This window comes from Phocoena phocoena, chromosome 6 (assembly GCF_963924675.1).
Source record: "Phocoena phocoena chromosome 6, mPhoPho1.1, whole genome shotgun sequence".
NCBI lineage: Eukaryota > Metazoa > Chordata > Mammalia > Artiodactyla > Phocoenidae > Phocoena > Phocoena phocoena.
In genome coordinates, this window is record NC_089224.1 from 11,769,373 (window position 1) to 11,795,219 (window position 25,847).

A 25,847-nucleotide genomic window follows, 5' to 3' on the forward strand; every position below is an offset into this window, starting at 1 on the left:
GCTGAAGCTCTAGGAGGTGTGTGTTGGAGGGTGTACATGCTGGGGAAGAGCTGCGGAGTGGGGTGGAAAGAGGAGCGGGCTCTGTGGATTTTGCTTTGACTGAGGCATCTTGGCAGGTGAAGTTTGGGAGAGCCCTGTCTTGCAGAGGGAACATGGGAGAGGCTGCAAGATTCTGAATTGTGGGGAACTAAATAAGAGACTTGGGTACTCACCACACAGGAAGAGGCCCGAATTCTGTTTAAGTCTTACCTCAAGGACAGTATCTCAGAGTAGACAGCTCTCAGGCATCTAGTCTCAATAGTTTCCAACTCCTGGAATACTTCAGACTTTTTCCCCATATGCTACTCAGTTGGAGAACATCTTTTCTGAATTGGAAGGAAAAGCACCTTCCATTTGTGAAGCTTGAGGCCTTTCTAGGTCCACGTTGCTAGTGTGGAAAGCTGCTGAAGCGAGCAGAGTGGGCTGGCTCAGAGGAGAAAGGGAGTTCTCCATCTCTGGGGGTGTCTACACAGACTGAACAACCACTTGGCATGAGAGCTTCTTGGAAAAGTGGCCTTGAAAGAGAAGCAGGGGAGGCAGGGCAAGAGGCAGTAGGAACAAAGGCAGGAGAGATGAAAATAAAGGATGTGCTCTGAGAAGACTGGGTCAAACCAGCTTAACTAGAAGACAGTACGATGGAATGTTATGGGCTGAATTGTGTCCCCCCCCAAATTCACATGTTACTGTCCTAACCCCTAGTACTTCAGAATGTGACTGTATTTGGAGCGAGGACCTTTAAAGAGGTAATTAAGGTAAAATGAGGTCATCAGGGTGGGCCCTCATCAATATGACTGGTGTCCCTATAAGAAGAGAAAATTAGGACAAGGACATGAACAGAGGGAGGACCATGTGAGGATACAGGAGAAGGTGGTCATCTATAAGTCAAGGAGGGAGGCCTCAGAAGAAACCAATCTTGCCAACACTTGATCTTAGACTTTCAGCCTCCAGAACTGTGAGAGAGTACCCAGTCAGCGGTGTTTGTTACAGCAGCCGAGCTGACTAATATAAGGATGATGAGAAGCAAGGCTGTGAGAGTGGACCAGAGGCAAACTGAGAGGAGTTCTGGGAAAGCCAGGCTGAGAAATTCAAACTTAATGGGACTGTAGATAGGTTTTACTCAATAACTTTAATTAGGATATTTCAAAACAGAAGGCCCACTTGGAGAGGGGAAGGACAGCAGCCCACAGTGATGAAGAGGCTGGAATCAGCTGAAAGGTCTTGTTCCTTGTGGAGTGTTAGCGTCTACTGCTGGCCTCGACGTTTCAAGATGGCAACAAAATCATTTATGCAGAAGTGGAGAGCCAGAAAGGCAGGACACGAGAGGAAGAGGGGAAACAGTTCTTTATGTGAAGCCTAGATCAGAGAATCATGGGATGGGTGGCCCCTATCTTTCAGGGCTGTCATATGGAAAAACAGTCATTATTTGCGGCTGTTGCAGAGAGCAGTTCGAGCACTGGTGGGGGCGAGTTTCAGAGAGAGTTCAGCTCAATGAAAGGAAGAACCTTCTAGCAATAAGAGTTTTCCAACAATGATGAGTTCTCTGGGTGAGGCATTTCCCACAGGTGCTCAAGGAAAGAAGAGCTTTCTCCACGAGCTTCGCTGACAAGACTTCAGCACTCTACCCGCTCCTTCCCGAAATAATGCTCTGTTCAGTGGGGCCATCTCTGGTCTTTAGGATGCTCCACTTTTCTGCCACTTTCCCCATTACTCAGAGCAGCATGGTGATTGGAAAGCAAGCAGTGCTATAAGAGTAGAGTAAAAATAACGATCCACAGAACCTCCTTCTTGAGCTCTTTCTTCCCCATCCACGAATGGGAAATGGAAACTCCAAGAGGGCAAACTACCTGTGATACAAACCATGGTCTTGAGTGACCAGACTTGCAGCTGGAGCAGGTCCTCCTGAATTTCAGAATCGCACTGAATGGATTTCTAAAAGATATGTGGAGAACTTCCTGTGTTCCAGACACTTGAAGCCACTAGGCAGGGCAGAGAGTGGATTTGAAAACAGGTGAGACTGTTTTACAGGGTTCGCTGAGAGTCGGAAGGAAGGGGTTGACCGTTGTCACCCAAGGCCATGAGCTGGGAGGCCAGCAAGAACAGGGCTGCTCACTCTGACTACAGGCAAGGGGAAATCAGGAAGGCCTCTCGGGGTTGGTGGTGTAGAAAGCTGAGGAGGATTTTAAAGGGCAAATAAGAAGAGTGATGAGGTGGGACTTCCCTGGTGGTCCAGTGGTAAAGAATCTGCCTTGCAATGCAGGGAACACGGGTTCGATCCCTGGTCGGGGAACTAAGATCCACATGCCGCGGGGCAACTGAGCCCGCGGGAGCCTCAACTTGAGAGCCCGCATGCTGCAAACTACAGAGCCCACGCGCCCTGGAGCCCACATGCCACAACTAGAGAGAAGCCCAAGCGCCACGACGAAGAGCCCGTGCCACAACAAAAAGATCCCGCGTGCTGCAACTAAGAGACAACGCAGCCAATAAAATAAGTTAAATAAACAAATACTTTTTAAAAACCTGAAAAATAAATAAATAAAATAAATATGCCATTAAAAGAGAAGAAGGAGAAGGGTGATGAGGTAAGAGAGGGTGAGGGGCTTCTGGGTAGATGAAACAGTGCTTCTGGCAAAGGTGTGAGAAGCGAATAGCACTTTGGGGGACTAGGAGTTTGGACCCACCCTGGCAGGGTGAGGGGGACAGGCTCAGACCCTCGGGAGCCAGTGGTCTGAGCTTCTTCTGCTTCTCAAACTTCCACACCACACAGCCCAGAACACTCGCTGAGGCCTCCAGGGTCATGAGCTCCTGGACCCTCCATGATAGCTGTTTGTACACTTTCATTTGACTCACCTACCCATGGATGCATCAACCCTGTCTTAGGTTTTGGTTTTCTTTCATGTCTGACTCAACCATATATAATAGAGTTTATCTCTCGACAACTTGTTTGATCAGGAAGTCACTGTAGTGGTTAAACAAGTTCCATCACCAGAACGTAGGGTCTGCAGTCTGAGGAAAGCAGCTGCTTCCCATTCACGAGTAGTAAAAACCCCAACCTGGCTCAGTTTGCCTTCACAGGGGCAAACTGTTCCCACAACCTCTGTTCTCCAGCTGCTTTGCTCCCAGTTGTGGGCAGCTGCCCCACCTTGGTCTTGTTCACCATTCGGGCTCCCCAGATGTTAACTTGGGCGGTTCTGCCCCCAGGATGTAGCAACATCTTTGTTTAAACACGTGTAAAGAATGATGAGATCTCTACTCCCTTAGGAGAGGGTAACAGAATTCCTCCAGGAATAAAACTGTAGTTATTTAGAAAGATGCCTGCTATGGTCTGAATGTTTGTGTCCTCCCAAATTCATATGTTGAAATCCTAACACCCAAGATGATGGTATTAGGAGGAGGTGGGAGGTGATTAGCTTATGAAGGTGGGGCCTTCATGAATGGGGTTAGTGCCCTCATTAAAAAAACCCCAGAGAGATCCCTTGACCCTTCCACCATGTGAGGACACAGTGAGAAGTTTGTTTATGAACCAGAAAGCAGGTCCTCACGAGACACAGAATCTGCTGGTGTATTGACCTTGGACTTCCAGCCAACAGAACTGTGAGAAAGAAATTTCTGCTGTTGATAAGCCATTCAATCTACGGTGTTTTGTTATAGCAGCCCAAATGGACGAACATAACACTCCACTAAATCAAAGCAGCTAGGAGATGAGGCTCAAGGAAATTGGGCTGGTACAATTTGTTCATTGCCCTGGGAAAGGAGGGAGAAAAGGAAAGCAAGGGGTGGGGGTAGACCAGAGAATGAACAGAATGTTGTAGGATCTGTGTGTAGGGAACTGGGGAAGAGGCTGAGTTCTGTGCCTTGGGGTGATGTGACAGAACGAGATCTGACAGCACAGATGTGACCAGAAGCGCAAGGAAGTGAGTCTAGAACTGGCAGAGGTCACAGGGCAGAGCATGCAGCTGCCATAAGCCGTGGAGCTGGGATTTCTGCCAAGCGTGACCACACAGATGAGGGGCAGAGGCCCCAGGTGACACTTCAGTTACACATACTTCTGTCTTCTAATAATAGATGCCATTGATAAGAGTAACTGCTGAATAAATCAAGTACTTATTTTGTGCACTGCACCCATGTTAAATGCTTTACATACGTAGACATATTATCTCTCTTTAGTCTCTGCAGTATCTCTTTAAGGAAAGCACTACCATTATCACTGTTTGGCTGGTAGGAAAGCTAAGGATTACTGGATTGAGAAAGTGCTTGAGGTCACGTGGCTGGGGAATAAGGAGCCACAGCTTGGGCGCAGGATCCTAAGCACTGCTTCTCCCCGTTGACCTTGCTGCCGGCTGATGGACTGTCATTGTTTGTGTGCGAGCTGGCTGTACTGCTGCCTCCTCCGGGAGACTCGATTGCTCCATATTTAAGGAGCAATAATGTCAGGCCCAAGCTTGTACCGGGGAGGGGAGGATGTGGAAGCGGGGGGCGGGGGGCGGGATGGCACACAAACAAGGCAGCTGATGTGCTTGCCATTTTCCTGAGAAGGGAAAGACTGGGTCGAGAACAGAGTCCAGGAGCCCATTCTCCAAACTTAGGACATTTTCCCTTAGTCACAGCACTCAGAGGAGCAAAAAAAAAAAGAGGAGAGGAGGCCAGAAGGCAGGGGACGAGGTTGATGAAAACTGAGCTTGGGAAGCGGTTACCGAGAGCGCGTCCTGCAGACTGCGGTCTCCTCCTGCTCGCCTTGTCATCAGACAGTTGGAAATAAACAGCGAAGGGCAGTGGTCATCAGAGATGTATCTGGGTCACCTGGGGCTTCTGTGATTCTCGTGGGGTCCTCAGGTCAGGGAGACCATCGGCCTGGGGAACCTCAGTGGCCTCATTTGAGAGGAATGAGTTCTCTTAGCAAGAACTGCAAGACAGTGTTGGGGGAAAGCAATTATGTTTGCAAGTTTTCTGAGTGTTGAGAGGGCAGAGTGAGGGTTGGCTATATGTCAAGTGATAGATCTGGAGGAAGTACAGGAAAGAGCCGGAAAAAAAGAGAGAGAGAGAGAGAGAGAGAGAGAGAGAGAGAGAGAGAGAGAAGAAGAAGGATCAATCATAAAATGAAATTCCTGAGGCTGACTTGGATGCCAAAGACGGCACATTTTTTTGCCCGAGGAAAACATTCTTAATACAGCTCTGGGGATGGTAGCTCCCTGAGTGATACAGATTAGTAATCAAATTATTTTTGAGGCTGATAAGCCCATCAACAATGCTGGCACTCGGCCCCATCATCTCACGGATGGGGTTCAGCAAACGCCTTCTCTTCTCCATCGCCTCAGCCTTTGTGGATACATTTCAAGAACCGGGGGCCAGCGAGGGCCAAAGTAAACAGGTCTTGGTTTGTTTTGGTTTCTTTCAGACACTCATTGAGATTCAGCAGACATGGATTGAACTGGTCCTCCACAGACCCACTGAAGGGGACACGGGCACCATGCCTGTGACCTCCAAGGTTTATAGTCTAATTGGGAAAGATGATGTTATGGTCTCAATGTTTTTGTGCCTCCCCCATCCATATGTGGAAGCCCTAATCACTAATGGGACTGTACATGGAAATAAGGCTTTTAAGGAAGTACTTAAGGTTAAATGAGGTCATAAGTGTGGGCCCTGATTGGATAGAGTTAATGTCCTTATAAGAAGAGGAAGAGAAACCAGAGTGTGCTCCCTCTCTCCCTCTCCCCACCCCTCCCTTCTCCCTCTCTCTCCCTCCCTCTCTCTCTCTCTCTCTCTCTCTCTCTCTCTCTCTCCCCCTCTCTCCCCACCCACCAAAGAAAAGGCGTGAGAGCACACGGCAAGAAGGTGACCGTCTCCAAGCCAGGAAGAGAGCCCTCACCAGAAACTGACCGTGCTGGCAGCCTGACTTCAGATTCCCAGCCTCCAGACGTGTGAGAAAATAAATGACTGCTGTTTAAGCCACCCAGTCAACTTTGTTATGGCAGCCTGTGCTGACTCAGAGGGCACACACATAATAAATGACAAAATAAGGCAGGAGGAAAGTGCTATCAGGGTCAGGAAGACAGCTTTGGGGACAGAGAGGATGGTGAGAGGAAGCCAGCCTGAGGGTGCGGAGGGGAAGGGCTCCATGTCGAAGTCCATGGAGACACGGCGGGTATTTCAACCAGGGAGGGCATCAGAACCGTTCTGGGAGCATTAAGGACAAAACAGAGCAAAGGCAGAAAAGGAAGAGATGCCTGCCTGGGTCTGACTGCAGACAGACAAAGGAGCTCCCACGGTCTCTAATACACACCCCAAGTAATGGAATCGGTGCTACACAAAGTGTGGTCCTTGGACCGCCTGCATTGCCATCACCTGTAAACCTGTCAGAAATGCAAAGGAAGTTGGAGTCCAGTAATCTGTGCTTTGGAAAGCTGTCCAGCTGATTCTGAAGGCACTGACAGTGGAGAAGCACCACTGTCAGCTATGCTGGAGGATCTAGATTGCTTCTGCCCTGAAAGTTCTCCAAAGTGCATGCGTCCCAGGGTCAGGAAGTCACCTCTGCCCACTCGTCTCTTTCAGCAGCTGATGAGATTTTTATATCTTGTTTTATTTGAATCCTTCCGGTGCCCCTCATTTTCACAGGCACTGGAGACCATCTCTAAATTTGCACTTTTTCCTCAGCTCTTTTCCCCAAAACCTCCTCCATCCGAACAAATGTCTACTGAGCACAAGTTTCATATCCTGACATTTGCTGGAATAGGATCGGGAGACATAGGTGCATGAGACAAGGTCCCCGCCTCACCCCAGTCCATTGAGCAAGGCATGTACTTGTGAAAAATAAATTTATCTCACGATAACATGTGCTTGGCATAAGTGGATGGTACAGCCAAGAGCTCTGGGAGGAGGGGGGCTCGGGGAAGGCAGGGTGTGAGCTTCTGTCCTGTACCAAGTCCCTTTCCCTCCACCAGAGTCTTCTGGTCCTGAATGTCTTATACACCCCGTAATACCTGTGGGATAACCTATTCCAACTGGTGGGGCAAAAAAGGATGCCTGGCTGGCCCCCTGCTTTGCAGCAGGCGTCCTCTCCCTAGATTCCCCGTTCCTGTAGCTTGAATGCTGTCTCCCCCACCGTACTTCCCCACTGAAGGCAGGCCAGTTCTCGTTGCTGGCCAAGCCCCTCTCTGTCCTCTCTGCCCCCCCTCACTGCACGTGGATGTCCAGGGGAAGGAAACAGGAAGTAGGCTGTTCCTCGGGGCCAGCCCTCGCCACACCCCTCTCTGGCCAGCCAGCAGTGTGGGTAGCTGCGACACCCAAGCTGACGACAGGAACTCCGGGCCTTTGGCATGACAATGCTGGCAGCTCTTGGCCACACCCCAGAAACACCTGTCAACGGGGTCTCCAAGCCAAACCCCTCTCTGTGCTTGGCACAAAAGCTGCTCTGACCCGGGGCCAGAGTTCTCTTTTCCAAAACAAAAATCTGACTCGCTTCCCTGCTTAAATACTCCTATAGCTACACATCCTATAGATATGCTCTCTTATCTATCCTGTCACTTCCTGTTGGTAGAGAACAAAGTCCAGTGCCAAGAGACCATGATGAAGGGCCTCTCTGCATCCTTCCAGCTTTATTCCCACAACCATGCTGCCAGATCCAGCCTCCCTGAGCTGTTCACAACTTCCCAAACAGGCCACACTCTTTGATGCCTTATCTTTAAATATGCTGTGCTCTGTGCCTGGCAGGGCACCTCCCTGCCCTTTCTCTGCATAGCACACTCCTACCCATTCTTCAAAACCCTTCCCAGCATCAGCTCGTCAGTAAAGCCTTGTCAGCCTCCCCCGGTAACGTTGGTAGCTCTGGGCTTTGTGCCTGTACGGTGTTTGGCCATCCTCTCGCAGCCCATCTGGTTTTACTGTGGCTCTTTCATCTTGAGGATGGTCTCTTGTTCACTTTAGTATCCCCAGCACCTCGCCCAGCACCTGGCCCAAGGGAGGTGCTAAATGATGCAGAGCTGGACTTCAGATTCACACATCACAGCCACTGCTCCAACATCCTTAAAGAAGGAAACAACACTTCAAAGAGGAAGAATACAGACTCTCCTTCCCTGAAGAGGTTTAATACCAAGAGAAACATTCGCATGAGTGGTGGTGGGGACAGCTTAGACTCAGTGCTGTCATGGCACAGGAGGAAGGACTAGCTGTTACTGTCACTGGAGAACGCTGGGACCCCGCCTAGGAACGCACTCAAGTGGTGGGAAGGGACTCAGACTTTGCCTGATATACCAGACGTGCCCCCCTACTTCCCTTACGGACCACCACCCATGAAGGAAGGGGTCCGGCCCCCACCAAGGCTTCCCTTCACTGTCCCTCGCTCCCCGACCCCCAACTCCAAACATACATGCTCCAGCGGAACCGGGATGATCGTGCTGGGTCCAGCCTCCCTGAGCTGTTCACAGCTTCCCAAACAGGCCACAGTGTGGCTCCCCCCTCTGTGACTGCAGTGAAGGTCTTTTTAAAGAGCAGTCTCATCTGTCACTTATGCCCCCTCCAGGGTCTGGGCCTCGAAAAGCCACCTCCCAAGCTCTTGTCCATGCCTGTCACTTCTTCACACGTCTGGCCACAGCTTCCACTCTGGTCCTCTTGCCCGCCAATCTTCATCTTTCCTTTCCTCACTCTTACCCCAGACTCAGGGGTAAGAGTTCTCCAGCTCACATGTGTCTTCTTAAGAGAAGACTGGAGGGGAAGTATGGACGGGGCAGTCCCTCTTGGAGGAATCTGCTGGTGAATCCCTAGGGAGTGTGATTTCTGAGATGGTCAGACTGTCCCACTCCCGAGAAGGGAGGGGGAAAGGCCTCCAGCGCCGGATACCCCGAGTCCTCACGCTAGTGGGAAGGGCAGCAGTGGACTCGAGGCCTGAATGGGGCAAACCCAAGAAAAGCCTTGTACCACATCATATCCCTAAAGGTCCTGCTCCAGCAATTTATAACCCTCAACCATTCAGTCATGTTATGTGGTCTTTGCGTTTCTCAACCACTTCGAGAGACTGGGCAGACTCTGGTTCTCCCATTTTAGAGAAGACTAATAAAGAGTCTTTATTAATTAGCTGGTTTTCTCCATGGGAATAAAGACGAAATAAAAAGGGACAGATTGGTGTGGTTGCTTGATTGACGGTTTCACCAGCTTGCACTCCTTCCTTTGTTCATTCATTCATTCATTTATTCCTAAAGTTATTTGTCCATCCATCTATTTTCAATATCATGTATGCTCTTCCCCTCCCCAAATTATCTGCCACAAGAACAGGAAGTTTATATTCTAGCCCTTTTAGAATCTTTCATTTTATGGGCTGCTCTCATGATTACCCTATTTTGAACAAAAATATACGGCCTGGGAAAAAATATTAGCCCGACATCGCTACAATAAATGCTAGTTTGGGCTGCTTACAAACGTCACCTGATAGAACTGTTTTTTTAAGAAAGGAAGCACGGTACTATAATATAGATTCAGTAACTTTGCTTGGGGGCATAGCCTCACAATTATAAGTGCTGAATTTTGTAAAAGATCATTTTTCAAAAAGCAATGCATTAAGTAGTTATACTGTAGACATCAAAAGGAAATACCTTCTAAAGGATTTGATTAAACATTTTTCCAAAGTGACATATGAATGGCCAATAAGTACATGAAAAGATGCTCAATATCATCAGTCATTAGGGAAATACAAGTGAAAACCACGACAAGGTACCACTTCATGGCCACTAGGATGGCTAAAATCAAAATTACAGACAATCACCAGTGTTAACGAGAATGGGAACGATCACACATCGCCGACGGGTGCAGCTGCTATGGAAAGCAGTTTGGCCATTACTCAAAATGGTAAACATGGTTATCACATAAGCCAGCAATTCTACTGCTAGGTATGTAACTAAGAGAAATGAAAACATATGTCTGGGCAAAAACTGGTACATGAATATTCCTAGCAGCATTACTCATAATGGTCAAAAAGTAGAAACAACTCAAGTGTTCGTCAACTAATGAATGGTTAAACAAAATGTGGAATATACATACAATGGAATATTAATTGGCAATATAAAGGAATGAAGGACCAGTACATGCTACGACATGGATAAACTTTAACAACGTTGCGTTAAGAAGCCAGTCCCAAAAAGACCCACAATGTTGCGTGATTCCATTTATATGAAGTGTCTAGAATAAACAAATCCAAAAAAACAGAAAGTAGATTAGTGGTTGCCAGGGACTGGGGGGAGGGGAGAATGAGGAGTGACGGCTAATGCGCCGAGGTTTCTTACGGAGTGACGGAGTGATTAAAAAAAAATCCTGCAATTAGATAGTGGTGATGGTTGTACAACTCTGTGAAGATACCAAAATTCACAGGACCGTACATTTTTAAAGGATGAATTTTATGGTACGTGAATTCTATCTCCAAAAAGCTGTTATTAAAAAATATAAATAAACACTTGCTGGGTTAATAAGAAATAGCGAACTCTCTTTAGACTGTAGGGACGATGATATAAGCCAGAACACAGATGATTCAAAAAGGGGTTCTAGTGATGAGAAGGGCACTGATGTCAAGATGTGAGTCAGGCGTTGGCTGTTTCATAAACAGGGAGAGTTGGGGAAAAGCCATATTTTAAATGTAATGTATTATTTTATATCGTATGTGATTTAAAACATGCGTCGCTAAAATCATATTAAATATTTTGAAATGTTTACAGATTTACATTAGCTGTTTTTTACACAATCCTCCTTATCAGGAGGCACACGTGTGTATATCAGATGTCGACTGTCAGGCACCATCTGTCCCTCTGACTCTCAGTACAGACACGGTTCTGACCTCAACAGAGCTTACAGCCTAGTTCAACTGAGTTAAAACGGAGCTTAAGTTTGAGGTCATTTCTATGAAAAGTTTGTAAAATTGATTATGAAACCTGTGGGTCGTCCTTAATATTTGGTGGGGCCATAAGTTCCTTGGAGCTCAGATGAAAGCTTTGGACTTTCTTCCCGTAAACATGTGCATTTGCTCAGAGGTGAAAGTTATGCATCTTCTCCCAGGGCACTCATGTATGCAATCCCCCCTCACCCCTGGCACATACACACGCCATGCCCCAGGTTGTATTCCTTATTTCGATATCATTCTTTACTGAATCCACTTGCATCTAGATCCATTCTCCAGTGTATGTGTGTTTAGACACATAAACAATGAGGGCTTCAAGAATTGGAGGCCTGGAGAGGATCCCAGATGATCTGGTCCCCCCGCGAGGCAGGAGGGTCCAGGGGTCACTGTGGAAAGGGCAGAGGGCCTGGCAGGCACCTGCCCTCCCTGCTTCAACCCTGGCAAGATCTACTTTAACCTGGTTTACACACTGGGCTTTAACCTAAGATCCATGTTGAAGAAAGTTCTCCTCTAGTTAAGAAGTCCCAAACCCCGTTATGCTAAGTACAAATGAAAACCCTGAGGCTTGAACTGGCCCACCCAGGTGACTCACCCAAGGTTACACGGCAGGAAGGTGACAGAGCAGTGACTTCCTGGGTCTGCTCCCTGGGTAGAGCTCTCTCTGTCGCCACACCTCTCCCTGGGACTGAACACAGGTTGGCAGCTAAGCGTTTAGCGAACAGGTACAGGAAGGGTTTTACTAGACAGAGAATCAGGTAAAGAAAGAGGGAGAAGGTTCAGAGGCCACTCTGGGGACAACGGAGGGCCACCCTCCGGACAGCTCAGAGTACAGCCACCACGGCAAGCCCCAGGCCTGTGCACAGGTGGGTGGAAGTCCAGGTCACTAAAAACTGCCAACCTCTGCCTTGCAAATCTCTCTCCTGTATCCCAAAAGCGACTTCACCCTCTACCAAGGCTCCCTGCCTTTTTTCCTACTCCCTGTTTTTCTCCTGTCATTCAGCCTGGCCAGAAGGGGCTCCAGAAGCAGAAGAATGAGGGGGGAAAAGAAGGCAAGGATCCAATGGGTTAGAAACAGGAGTAGCTCAGCAAAGGGAGTATGAAGCTCCCGCTCTAAATCACCCACTCCCTCTCTCTGGGCTCTAGGAAACCTCCACACGCCTCAAGAGGCCAGGATAGCATCCTGAACCTGGGGGAGAATGCGGTCCTGCTCTGTTGCAACTGGCTGTTGTGAAGCCCGGCACAGGGAATGAGGAAGATCACATTTGGCCCTGGGGAGCCAGGCACGAGCATGTAAAGAAGGAGGCACAAGGAATCCCCAATCCTTGGAATCTGAGGGAGTTTGGGAGAAGAACAAAAGAGTGGGAGGGGCTTGATCTGAGCCTGGGGGAGGAGTCTGATTGAAGAAGGTAGAAGGTGGTCCAGGCAGGACAGAGGACTTGGGCAGAGGTTTGATGAAGACCAGTGGGCAGACCAGGCTAGCTGGGGTGAAGGGCTTGGTTTGGAAAGTATGGGGAAGTAAGAAGAGAAGGTAAATGAAGGTCAGATTACAGAGGGCGTTAAACAGTAAATCCAAGGGATCTGGATTTGCCTAGAGGCACAGGAGCTTCTGAGGGAACTAGAAATAAGGAGAGGCTCTTAGGGAACATCAGGTGATATTGAGTAATATGGGTCAGACTAGGGTAGGGGCATGGAAAAGGGAGGGAAGGAAAGAGAGGCGTGAAGAAAGAATTTGCAGGATTAGTGATGGGTAAGATAAAAGCAGCGGAGAAAGGGAAGATAATTCCAAGGTTTTTGACCTGAGTGTCTGGGAGAACTACAACTTCATGAACAGGAGGGATGCCAGAAGGAGACAGTTTGTTGTAAGAAAACGATGAGTTTAGTTTTCAACTTGTAACACTGAAGGTGAGTTACTCAAGTGGAAACTCTTAGAGTTACTCTTACAGATTCTTGGAAGTGGAGCGCTGAAGCAAGGGAGGAGGGTCAGACAGGAGGGGGAGACCAGGAGTTGTCTGAACTGATGACGGTGGATAAGGGCGCAGCAGACTCAAGTGCGTGACTCTCCAGGAGGCTGCTATACAGAGGCTGCCATGAGACCTCTAGACAGGCTGACACTTAGTGCACTGCTACCAAAGATGAGGTCCATGGGAAAGGGCTTACATATGAACTGAGAACACAGAGGAAGGAGAAGATTAAGGGGAATGACATTACTTACATAACCTAAACAATCTGATGCTCCCATAAACCCTACATCTTTTAAATCCATGTAAGGACCAATTTCAACTCAGAGAACATAGAAGCCTCTGACTGACCAGCAGATATTCTCCAGGACCCACAAATCATCCCAGATTACAGAATTCATCCAGACTCTTGAGACTCCCACATGCCCCTCCTTTGAGGTCAAGCTCTTTACTCTCTGATCCACTTTATACACTGCTGCCCAAATCGGATCATGCCCCCTTCACCCAAGTTCATATCTCAAGAGCTCTCTGCAGCCTTTAGAATAAAGTCCAGTGGCTCCCTACAGCCTTCAGAACGATGTCCAATCCCTTCAGCCACCATGTTTGCGCCTTATGTAAGTTTCCACCCTTAACTTAATCGCCCTTTGGTACTCTTGGCTCCAGCCAGAATGAGTCATTCAAATCACGCCTCACCACCTCCCTTTTATTTACACTCTTTGACCACAACCACTGTTCCAAGTTTCCGTGGCCATACACTAGATATCCTTTGGGAGCTTTTCCAAATGCCCCTTCCTCCAAGAAGCATTCCAAGACAACCCAGAAAGAAGAACTCTCTCTGTTCTCTGACCTCATATAGCACTTTATTGGTGCCTCTTTTATGGCACCAAAAGTCCCCATCTTGTCTTACCGTTATTTATCTTTATGTATTACATCCCCAAGCAGACTGTAAACTCGTTGAGGACAGATACAGTCCCTCAAACGCGGGGAAAGATTATATACTCTGAGTGACGAGGGGGCTGAAGGAGGGGAGAAATATTGAACAAATGCCAAGAATGAGTCACAGGTGAGAAAACTCAGGCTCCGAGGGGTTACATAACTAGGCAGTGTCAACCAAGGAGAAAGTGACAGATCAAGATTCAACCCACGTCATTCTGACCCAAACTCTTCATCCTTCCAGGGATCCTGCCCGGCAGTGCTTTATGAGGCATTTTCACAAAAGCCAAGTGTTTCTCTCAACGACCCTATCAGGGTTGCGGTACTATTTCTTCATTTTCAAATGAGAAAAGTGAAGCGACTTACCCAAAGTCACACAGTTAGCAACTGGAAGAATCTAGACCAAAGCCGTGTCTCCTGACCCCTGACCGTCTGTCCACTCACCCAGGCTGACAGTCTGCCAGCACTGAGCTGGGGGCTTGAGAACTTCAGCTCGGGACAGCTGCCTAAATGGACATGGCCATGTTTCCGTGCCCCGCATCTGTGTACATAGCAGACCAAAGGTAAACCGATGCGGTAAGAGCATCTTCGAAGGTGCTGGAGTATCAGATCTCTGGTAACCTGCCTGGAGCTGGAACTGGGGGTGGGGAGAGTGTACACCTGAGCCAGGGAGAGGAGCTGGGTTCTCACCCCCAAAGCTCCGGAAGAACAAAGAGAGTGCTTGAGGCTAGGTGCGGGGGAGGATGAGACAGTTGACACTTATTTAGAAACCAGAAAAACACGTGATGCTCCAAGTGGCAGGGACCAGAGGAAGGACGGTTCCCTCACCGGTGGGAAATGGTACCCCTCCCCTAGAAGAGCAAAACCCGAACTCAGGGCAGAATTCCCAATGGGCCCACATGTGTCCCAGTGGGACTGCAACAACTGGGGAGTCTGAGAGGCAGCTGGAAGACCCTTAGAGAAGGAGAGGGCATGAAACAGGGGGACTGCGGTCCTGGGGCCCTCAAAGTTGTTGGGAGAATTGGCCTATTGAAGGGGACACTAGTCCACGAGTCAAGAACTAAACCCAGCAGCAAGCACTAAACTCCGGGCGAGAACATTCCTTTGAGCTCCTGTCCAGTGAGCGATGGCGCCAGGTTCTGCATGGGTGGATTTCAGGACGTAAAAAGGGAAGAAGGTGATGGGAGAGGAGGAAAATGTTAGTGAGCTGTCACCAGGAAAGAAAAGGGGAAGGCTCCCCTTCCACGGCCTTGGTGGTGGTTGATCTCAGCTCTAATCACGTTGACCACTGCCTTTAGTGCTGGGCAAGGTAAGAGCTGGGTGGGGTCTGCGGCCCATCCGCAGCCCACCTAGCGGGTCACCTGGAGACAAAATCCTGCACTCCTATCAACCCACGCCTCGTGTCTAGGTAAAAAGTGCATCGGAATACGCAGTCTCCAGCCTGCTCTCTTAATCAAACCGTCATCGTGAGTAATAATTATACCTTGGGAAATGGCAGAGTGACTCAAAAGAGCTGCGCCCTGCCCCACTGCCGCCCCCTCACATGGCTCAGAGCTTCGTGCTGGGTGCCTAGAACCCCGGAAACCGAAGCCACCATTTTCCCCTGCCTGTCAGCCCTCTGAGCGCCTTCAGTGGCCATGCGGACTCCAGTGTCTGGTGGGCAGCAGTAGAAAGTCTCTTTGCTGGCTACAGAGCTAATCAGGTCAGGCTGTCACAGACACAGTGCACTGCGGGTGGGGTGTGGGGATGCAGGTTGGGGGCAAGAAGCAAATTCTGTCTTGTACGTGATGCACAGGAGAAGCCCACTTCTGCCCCTCAAAACACGGCCTTTTTCCCCAGGCGGGGGGAAAAATGGCCCTTCCCCACCAGCTCAGATCAACTCAAAGTATGAAATAGAATGCCAAGGAGAGCTACATTCATTGCGTGCCTACTGTGTGCCTGAAAAAGGACTGAATGTGTTATGTACAGCCAAGGTTATTAAGCTGGTGCATAGGGCCATCTGGGACATTAAAATGCTGGACTAGTCCATCCAAGCTTGTAAATGTCACCCCCCCACCCCCGCCGCCAGGGCCCTGACTGCCTGCCTGCCTCGTCCACCTCCCAGGTTCCCTGTGACCACTGGCACAGCAGGCTCAGTTCTGTTAGATCCCTGCCCACGCCTTAGTGGCTGTTGATATTTGGAATATTACTCCTGGTATACCTTCACAAAAAGCCCTGTCATCATCTCAGAGACGAGGAAAAGAGGGCTACACGACTTAGCCAAGGTCATACAATGAGTCCCAGAGCCAGAGCTGGAACCCAGGCTGACTGACCAAGTCCGGGCGCTGGACCATTGGACCACCAACCACGCTAATGTTTTGGAGACTCTCACCACTCTCCCTGCTCCTCCCCCTTTACCCTAGAACTGGCCCAGAGTCTAAGAGAAATTCTTGATTGGGGAGCCAGCAAGAACTTCTGTTAATTACCACCCTTTCTGCCCAAGGACCTCAGCAATTGTCCATCTTTATTCCGGCCACCTCAGAGATCCATTCATCTGGGAGGCCAGGGCCACAGAGTCCCGAGCCTATGAGCTTTCTGGGCAGGGAGAAAAGTAGGAACAGGACACCTACCACTTGGGGTTCACCCAAGGGACGCTTCCTCCCCTCCCCTGCCTCAATTGTACTTTCCTTAACAATATTAAGAACATATGGAATGACTGCCATACCCTGGAGGGCTACATGCTGAGGGACATACTCTTCCAGGGTCCCCCGAACAATGGGAAATGGGTGTGAACTGTGGTAGGAAGATTTAGGCTGACACAAGTGGGGGTTTGTGTCTGTGAGGGATGAGCGATGCTGGGACAGGGGCTTCGGTCCCTGAAGATCTTCTGTAAATTGGACACTACTAAGTCCAGGCTAGAGTTATGGGATGAATAATGTCCGCAGAAAGATCTTTTTGGTTCCAGAACTGCACCTACATCAACAGTCAGTAGGAGTGGAGTGCCATTTCCATTGAGACAGTAGTAGGTCTCCCCCAAACCCACTACAAGGGGTCTACAGTCAAATTTAGGGGATGCTAGTAAGTCCAGCGATACAGGTGTCTTTTCTGAGGAACTGACCATAGCCTTGATCATACAAATACGCAGGACGAATCTCCGAGAGTGGGCTCATTGGAGCGTTTCACCAGTGCAACACCTGTAACTATCTCATGGCAGAGAGTTTCTCCGAACACTGTGTGGCAAATGCTGCTCTAAAGAACTGGGGACAAAATGCTTACCACTGGGCAGGGGGGTGGGGAGATTTAGCCACTGGAAAGAGGGACCATTTGTAACCCAGTGGTTTCCACAAGGGAAACACACTTTCCATTTCCTCTTTCTCTTAACAAATTCTTAACTCCCTCCAGGTTCCCTTCGAGGAGGCCCCCTAATTCGCTCTTATAAATGCCCCCATTAAAGTCAAAACAAGGCATCCTTACTTCTTCTACCCCTGAGCTCTATTTTTCTAATAAGGTACTCCTTATAAAAATGGGAATATTGACAGCTAAATTTTATGGTGCATTTGTCTGTGTCCGTCGTGCTTAGTGTGTTACCTGGATTCTCCCTTCTAATTCATTCACATTTCCTTTCAGTTAATTCAACTTTGAGCTATGGCCACCCCTTCCCCAGGGTCTTCCAGGGCATCTGGGAAGGAAGTCATTGACAAAGCTGAAAAACTGACCCAAGCTCTCCCTTTCTGCTCAGGAGCCAACCCACTGTCTCACTAGGAGAAGGACCTCCACCACGTACTTCCCCTGCAACCTCTGAGTGCTCAATAAATATAAACAAATAAACGAGCCCCAAGCACTTCAGGGATGCTACTTTGGTTATCCCTGTGAAAGCGCTATGAAGATTAACATCTACCACTTTTTCTTCAGCACTCCCTGGGCAATTTACATACATTACCATGGATCCACCCCACAACCTGAACGAACAGATACTCTTATCCTCATTTCTGAAAAGAGATTCTGGGGTTCCAAGGAGTGAAGTGGTTTACGTAAGGCCTCACAGCAGGCAAGTGGCAAAGCTGGTATTTGAATCCAGGTTCATGGGGCTCCAAAGACAAGGAATTGTCTTTCTTTTGATTTTAAGAAATAACATGCTCAATCAGTGAAGGAGCCCCAAAGTGGAATCTAGGAGGATTGGTTACAAGATAATATGTCCTGGGCGGCGGGTGTGGGATGAAGTGGGAGATTGGGATTCACATATATACACTATTGATACTATGCATAAAATGGATAACTAATGAGAACCTACTGTATAGCCCAGGGAACTCTACTCAGTGCTCTGTGGTGACCTAAGTGGGAAGGAAATCCAAAAAAGAGGGGATATAAGTATATGTATAGCTGATTCACTTTGCTGTACAGCAGAAACGGACACAACATTGTAAAGCAACTATACTCCAATAAAAATTAATAAATTTTTAAAAATAATAAAAAAAGAAAAAAAAGATAATATGTCCTGAGACTGTTCCCTTGGTGCCTGGGCACTACCTACCCTTCACTTCCCAGCACTGTAGCATCCTCAGCTTCCCCCTAGAGGACAGGTGCCAGATAAAATACCAGATGTCCAGCTGAATTTGAATTTCACATAAACAGTGAATAATGTCTTGGCATAAGTATGCCCCAAAGATTGCATGGGACATAGTTATACTTGACAAATATTCATTGCTTATCTGAAATTCAAATCTGAGTGTCCTGTATTTTCTTTTTTTTTTACATCTTTATTGGAGTATAATTGCTTTACAATGGTGTGCTAGTTTCCGCTTTATAACAAAGTCAATCAGTTATACATATACATATGTTCCTATATCCCTTCCTTCTTGTGTCTCTCTCCCTCCCACCCTCCCTATCCCACCCTCTAGGTGGTCACAAAGCACCGAGCTGATCTCCCTGTGCTATGCGGCTGCTTCCCACTAGCTATCTATTTTACGTTTGGTAGTGTATACTTGTCCATGCCACTCTCTCACTTTGTCATTTGCTAAATCTGGTGGCCCCGCACCCTTGAGTCAAGTCGGAGGCTGCTGGCCCAAGTGACAGGAGTTGCCATGGCAGCCAGAGCAGGCCCTTCTGGAGCTGTCTCTCCCACCTCTCCAGCTTCAACTCACCCCTGCACTCTCCACGTGCTGAACACCCCGAGCTACTTTCAGTTTCCTGGGTTCATCCCGCTGCTTCTGGCCTCAGGTCTCAGTACTTGCTGTGCCCTATGCCGTTCATGCCCCTCTTTCCCTCCCAGGCTAATTCTACCAATCCTTCAGGTCTCCACTTAAGAGTCACTTCTGCCAGGAAGCCTTCCTGGACACACTGACCGGCTCCACCCACAGCCCCCAGCACTGGGCTGGTCAGCACCTGTTCCCTCCCTCCCCACGGCAGGCACTGCTCGGGGCGCAGGGCTGGGTCCCACGCACCCTGGTCTCCCATGCCCAGCGCCAACACCTGGCCTCAGGTAGGAAGTCAGCCAATGCTTACTGAATGAAGGAATGAGAGCAGAGTGTCGTGCCAGAGCTGCTCTCTCCATGTGACTACTTCCCTCCCTCCTTCCATTTTCACACACTTTTTTATCTCTGCTTCCTCTTCGCCCTCCCCCAGAGGAGTTGTGAAAGGCTGGGGTTAGGTCCACACCTGCATTCCTTGCCCTCAAGGGAGGAACCTCCTTGTGTCCCTTCCCTGATCTTTTCGAACCAACTGCCCCGAGGGCTCACGTCCAGCTGTGGGTCGGGGGAAAGCTCTTCCTCTTCTGGTTTCTGAGCACCCCTGGAGAATGCCCCCTGTGTGTCCAAAATTCGGCTCTTTCTCCCCGCCCTGACCCCTTGGAGAAGCCTAATTGGATTGAGCTCCAAGCTTGGCGTGTGGGGAGACGCAAGTGTCAGATGGCTGACGTTTAGGGCAGGTGGTGGGGCTCGGTGGGCTCAGAACAGCACCCATATGTTGCCTGTTCACCCACCCAAGGCTTTGCCCACGCACAGCCTGACAGGAGAAGGCGGCACAGAACTTAACCCTTTAGGGGCATTCCGAAGTAATGTCACAAAGACCCGGGGTGGCAGCGAGCGTTAACTTTAGTCCCCACAACACACAGGCACTCACACACACACACACACACACACACGCATACACACGCACGCGCACACACGCACGCACAGAGTTCTGCTTCTGCCCCCCTGCAGAGCCCTGCTTGCTTCCAGTCGGCGCTTGATTCAGAAGATGCCCTATGGGGGGCGGGGAGCGCAGTGGGGTGTGCGTGGGAATGTGAGCAGGGTGGGCGAGCTGAAGGGCACGGCAGGGGGCAAAGCAGGAGGCGTCAGAGGCTCTAAGGCAGGAGTTGAAGAAGTTGGATTCTGAAAGCTCTCTGGCCTGACCTTTAGAGGCAGGCGGCCTTTCTGTGCCCTCCCATCACCCCCCCCCCCACCCACCCATCCTCCCCTGTCTGATAAGAGAACTAAGAGGGAAAAACACCCTTTCGTCTCAAATTAACTCCAAAAATGGAATCCCTCTCCCTTCGCGGAGGGCTCGCCGGCCTCGGGAGCGCCCCACGCCGCAGCGCCCACTTCTGGGTCCGCGGCTCCCGGTCCCGTCCGGGTCCCCGCAATCCCGGAGTCACCCCGACCCTCCCGCCTCGTCCAGCCTCCACCTTCTGGCTGGGCGCTCAGCCCCGATTGCGATCGCGGGAGGAGACTCACACGGAGCGAAGCGCCGACTCCGGCGGCGGCTCCTCGGCTCGGCCAGGTGCGGCGGGGCGGCGGCAGGTGAGGAGCTCTTCTTAAGGGGTGCGCGGCGGCTCCGGAGGCCTCCGCTGAGAAACAGCGCTGACAGGTTTGTGTTTTCCCCTCTCCTTCTCCGACTTAACCACACCCCTGCTGCTCTCCTCCCCACTTCCTTAAGGGGTGGGGTGTGTTGTCTGCGGTACCGAGCGTGTGCCGCTCCAGCCTCTTACCATAAACTCTGAAATAGACGCCGCCGCCAGTTTCCGGAGCTGCACGTGCCCAGAGATGGGGGACCATCTCTGCCACGCCCCGACCCTAGGTGGGGTCTTCTGCTGTTCTGTGCCCGCCCCCGCCCCCCGTGAGCAGTTGAGCCCCCCATTCCTACCACCCCTCCCTCTTTCTTCCTGTCCACTTGGAAACTTTGGGAGGCCACACTTAGAGGCTGGCGTTTCCTCTTTGCCCCCAGGTATGTTTCAGAGCTGGAGACTCACCTGCCTGTCGCGCTCTCAGCATCAGTGTCCCTCCCGGTCTCTTCAAGCCCTAAAGTGCCCAGGCCCTTTTGGGGGCGCCAGAAATCAGGTGAATATCACCAGGAGCTTTAGCAGAACTGGTCGAGGGGCCTGAACACCACGGACCAGGTTCCTGCGCTGTACCAGCCAGGACAAGAGGCACAAGATTAGGCATAGAAACTGGGCAGCCTTTCTCACCCCATCTCTACATCAGGCCACTTGGTTTGTTGCCTAAATCAAGAGGCTGGTTTACCTCTTCACTCAGGCCAGCACGGCAGTGAGAGTCAAGGCACTTAGCAACCCCTTTCCCTATCACTAGAAAGATTCCAGACTTTCTCCTGAGTAGGAGGAGGTGAACCAGGCTTAGCATAAGGTCCAAAAGCTGGTGTGTCACACTGTTGCCCCACACCCTCAGGGCTCCTCTCCAGAGCCCTCACCCCAAACTTCTTCATTCTGTATCCTGTGAAGGGTTGGGGTCTCCCACAGTTCTAGAGGATGCTATTCACAGAGACATCTCTGAGGGTGGTGCCCCCTGGCGTTGTGCAGCCACATGTGACAGCCCTGCATACATTATACTCACCCCCAGACTCTCTCACCCCCACCCCAAACTCAGCAGACGGGTCACCCCAGGAGAAAAGCCAGCATTTGGTGAGCATGTCTAAATGCCAACCACTGTGCTAAGGAAGCACTCAGTTTACATTTCATCTATGTTTACGTTTCCTTTAATTCTTCCCATTTTCTGAAAAGAAAACCGAGATTAAAAGATTAACATGTCCAAGGCCACAAAATCAGAAAATCAGTGTTCATCCAAGTATGATCAGTGGACTACCTGTAGCTTTTAAAATGCAGATACCTGGGACTTCCCTGGCAGTCCAATGGTAAAATCCCACATGCAACGCGGCCAAAAAAAAAAAACAAAAGCAGATACCTGGATGCCCCTCCAGGTCTACTGAAAATCAGAATCTCTGTGCCTGGGGCTCACTCACTCACTCAGGGTAACTTACAACCCACCTGACGGAGCTCACGAACAGGACTGCTGGAGCTCTGACTTGTTCATCCCGTCCACCGATCAGCCGGGTTCTCAGCACCAGGTAATGCCAGGGTCTGCAAAGCAGTGAGAAGACATACAAGTAGGTATCGAGGGAGACCTTGGCTAGGGCTTGGGCGACAAGGCAAGTCAGATGGGGTGAACTGGAGTTAGCAGGGGACATATGGGGGAAGATGAGGCACCAACCGACCACTCTGTGAGGAAGATTGTCAGAGGGTGTCAGCAAGCAGGTGGCCCATCCGTCTTCCTGTGCATGGGAGTGAGGTGATGAAGGTCCAGCAGTGTGAAGGTTGGGGACCTGCGTGAATTGTGGAGAGTCTGGTGCCCCGTGATGACAGTGGGAACTCAAGAGCAAGGCGACTCCAGACTGGTTTAAGGAAAGGTGAGTTTGTGTATGCTGCCTTCATGTGGCCAGATCCATGAACTACACTCTCACTGGGTCCTAATTCAGGGAAAGAAAAGTTTTCAGATATTCAAAATTTTGAGTTTGTTGAAGTCTTCAGCAATCTTTTTGAAGCTCCAAATATCTAGCTCCTAGAATCGTAGCATCATAGGTTTTATTTATGAAAGAAGCTTGAGAAACTCCCTGCAGTGGATGACTCCGTCTTCAGGTCTTCTTATGCTCTGTCCAGTTGTACATGTGAAAGGCTAAGGTGACAAGGTCAAACATCTCTGCCTGTTACTTGCCTCTAAGGAAAACCTATCAGAAACACTTTCGGGAGCCTAGAACTCTATATGAAGGCTCTTAAAAATTCTACCCATGGCTCTTTGTGGGTTGGGATAGTGACCTATGCCAGTGAAGAAGAAAAAATTTCCCTTCTATCTACTTCTGTCTAACTCAAGCCGAGACAGTGCAATTGTGGGAAGCCCTGGTTGGAGGTGGGGGGAGAAATGTGGGGCTGGTTCAGCAGGAGAAGGAAACTATACGAAAAAAACACTTAGAATTTTCCATTTAAGTGTTCCACCCTCACCCCAGGTTCAAGTCTTCAACCCTGCATCACATAGCTCCCCCAACACAGTCCTTTCCAGTTTTCCCCATGAGTGTCAGTAACATTATCCCAGGAACCAAGTGTTAAATCCCGAATCACCTTTGACTCTCCTTTATTACCCCACAGCCATTCTATCTCTAGGTTCTGGGAATTCTTCCAATCATTTTTCCTATTCATCATTTTCTTTCAAGTCCTATTGCCCCTACCATGGTTCATGGTCTGTTTGTCTTATGCCCAGACTTGTGAAAAGGGTTCTCCTAACCTGACCCCCACTCCCATCCCAAAAGGAGCTGGGACTGGAGCTCGGTAAAGTGGTCTGAGCTGGTGATGAGCTTCTGGTTGGCATCTGAAACCACAAGAATGGATGAGATGGTCTGGGGTGGAGTAAGAGGGAGCAGAGATCTTAAGGTCAGGCTCTTGCCAGGAGCAAACTTAATGAAGAGGCAAAAGTTGGATGGGGCGGGCTGATGAGTGAATTGGAAGTGAAATCATGGAGGCAGCATGTCTTGGCTGAAGGAGGACTTGAGAGATGCGGGTGATTGAGGGGGCTGTGGGTTGAAAGAGGGCTGTTTAATCATTTGTTTAAGATGCAGGTTTAAATGCACATGGGAAGGATCCAGTCTAGAGGGAATACGTGACCTTGGGCAGGTGAATCCCTCTCTCTGAGCTCATATCTCCTAATCTAGCATAGAAGACTAAGGACTACCCACTCTGCCTATTTCACAAGGTTTTGTGATGCCCAAATTAATAAGTATGAAGATGCTATAAAATGCTATAGTTATTATTTTTAGAAGTGATAGGAATTAAATAGGATAGGATTAGTGGGGAGATAGTACATATGTATCTGTTATATAGGTAGTTTGTCAAGTGTTCACTGTGACCAGAACTTTCATCCATCATCTAATCTTCACAACAGTTGAGGTTGATAATAATATTCCTATTTTATAGAAAGGAAAAGGAGGCTTGGAGAAGGTAAACAAAAAATTTGTCCACCACCCAGGTGGTAAAGAGCAAAGCTGAATCCAAACTCATTAATAGCAGGGCCGTGATGGTATGTAATTAGAGTCTCTCCATTATGGACAATGGAATTAAATCACATAATATAAATTTACTATTTCAATAAATTTCATTTTAAAAGGACAGTATGGTTATAAGTGTTCAGAACAAAAAAAAATTAACAAAGAAAAAACTTATGGGCACAAGGACTAAATAATTGAAGTTGCTCACGACCAAAGGACATCTGTCTCTAATTTAACCAGGCACCACTAGGCATACTAAATGGACCACAGTTGAGGCCAAAATGGAGGACTCAAAGCCACACCCTTGACTTCTAAAGAACCCTTTATTCTATCCACGAAAGCATTACTGGTTGTCACCCTTTCTTCACTTATAGAGAATCCCTGAATTTTAGTTGGCCAGAGGCTGCCCAAAATAAAGACTACCCTTCCCAGTCTCCCTTGCAGGTGTGACTGTGTGATTAAATTCTGGGCAGTGGCTGGTGAGTAGACGTTATGTGTGCAGCTTCAGGACCAAGTCCTTCAAGGGAATGGGTATGCCCTCCGCTAGTCCCTTTTCCAATACCACCTGATGATGGGACCTGGAACAGTCATCTTGGTCTGTGGCGTTGAGAACAGCAGAGCAACATTGAAGAGCAGAGCAGAGATGAAGCCTGGGTCCCTAATGAACACCATCAAGCCACTATGCTAGCCCCAGACATGGTCTGGACCTGGGAGAACTTTTATACAAGAGAGAAAGAAACACTTCAATTGTTCACATTACTGAACTTGAGGCTTTTCTGTTGAAAACCAAAGCCTAAACTGAGTTCTAACTAATATACCATCATTTAGCCCATTTTCTTTTATATACAAATTAAGGCAGAACCTCAACATCCCCATCTATAAAATGGGAATAATTGACAGGGTTTTGGGAAGACTAGAGATAATTACATGTAAGTTTTCTTGCTAGTGCTGTGGTTCACAGTGGACAATAATATAATACAACAATATTATAACCTGTTGTAACTTTAAACGATGCATTCCTGAAATAAAAGTCATGGTTGCTTTAAAATATTCCACACACGCCACCCCCTGCAATAGTGTAGGGGAGAGGAGGAACAAAAACAACAAAATTGAGAACTGATGTAAGATGAAAGATGGGTATGTGGGGGTTAATTACACTGCTCTCTCTAATACCGTGTTTGAAAATATTCATAGTGAAAAGGTCAAAATAAATAAAATCATTCCACAGAGAAAAGAAAAGGAATTCCTGGACATAATCCAAAGTGTCTCCTTGGGAAAAATGAAACCATATTAAATGTAGTGAGAAATTAATTTGGGTACCCAAGAGGGAGGGCAGATGGATCAGGCCGAAGAGTGTTTTTATTTTCAGCAGTTTCCACAGCCTAGGGCACTGCTGCCAGCCCTTCTGTAGCTCCCCAAAGTGGCCTCAGGACAGTGGGCTGTGGGACGCTCTTGGAAAGTGCCTGCATGGAAGCGGATAGAGCCCAGCCCGCCCCGCTCACTCCGGGTCAGCTCCATGACTCCTGTGACTTTGACCTTCTTGGTTCTCAGTCCTTTACCCCCACCTGTGAGTGAGCTCACCAGGTCCCCTACTGCCTATGGAAAACCTCTGAAGCAACAGAGTGACTGCAAGACTCTTGCCACTGTTGATGCCAGCGATTCTAACACACATGGCTATCAGGTCCCAGCCCACACTATGCTAGAAGCATCAACTAGGAAGGGAGAGCAGGTTGCTGCAGGCAGATTCATTGTTAGTAGCAAGAAGAACC

General features: G+C 48.9%; 1 protein-coding gene across 1 annotated transcript in view; it reads right to left on the bottom strand.

Annotated features, from left to right (window-relative positions):
• PTK2B (protein tyrosine kinase 2 beta) overlaps positions 1–20,845 on the bottom strand; it is a 127,962-nt gene extending 107,117 nt beyond the window's left edge. The window contains exon 1 of the mRNA XM_065879825.1: positions 20,744–20,845. The gene's annotated coding sequence lies outside the window, so the exon portion shown is untranslated. The remainder of the gene's footprint in view (positions 1–20,743) is intronic.
• Positions 20,846–25,847: the final 5,002 nt, after the last annotated feature.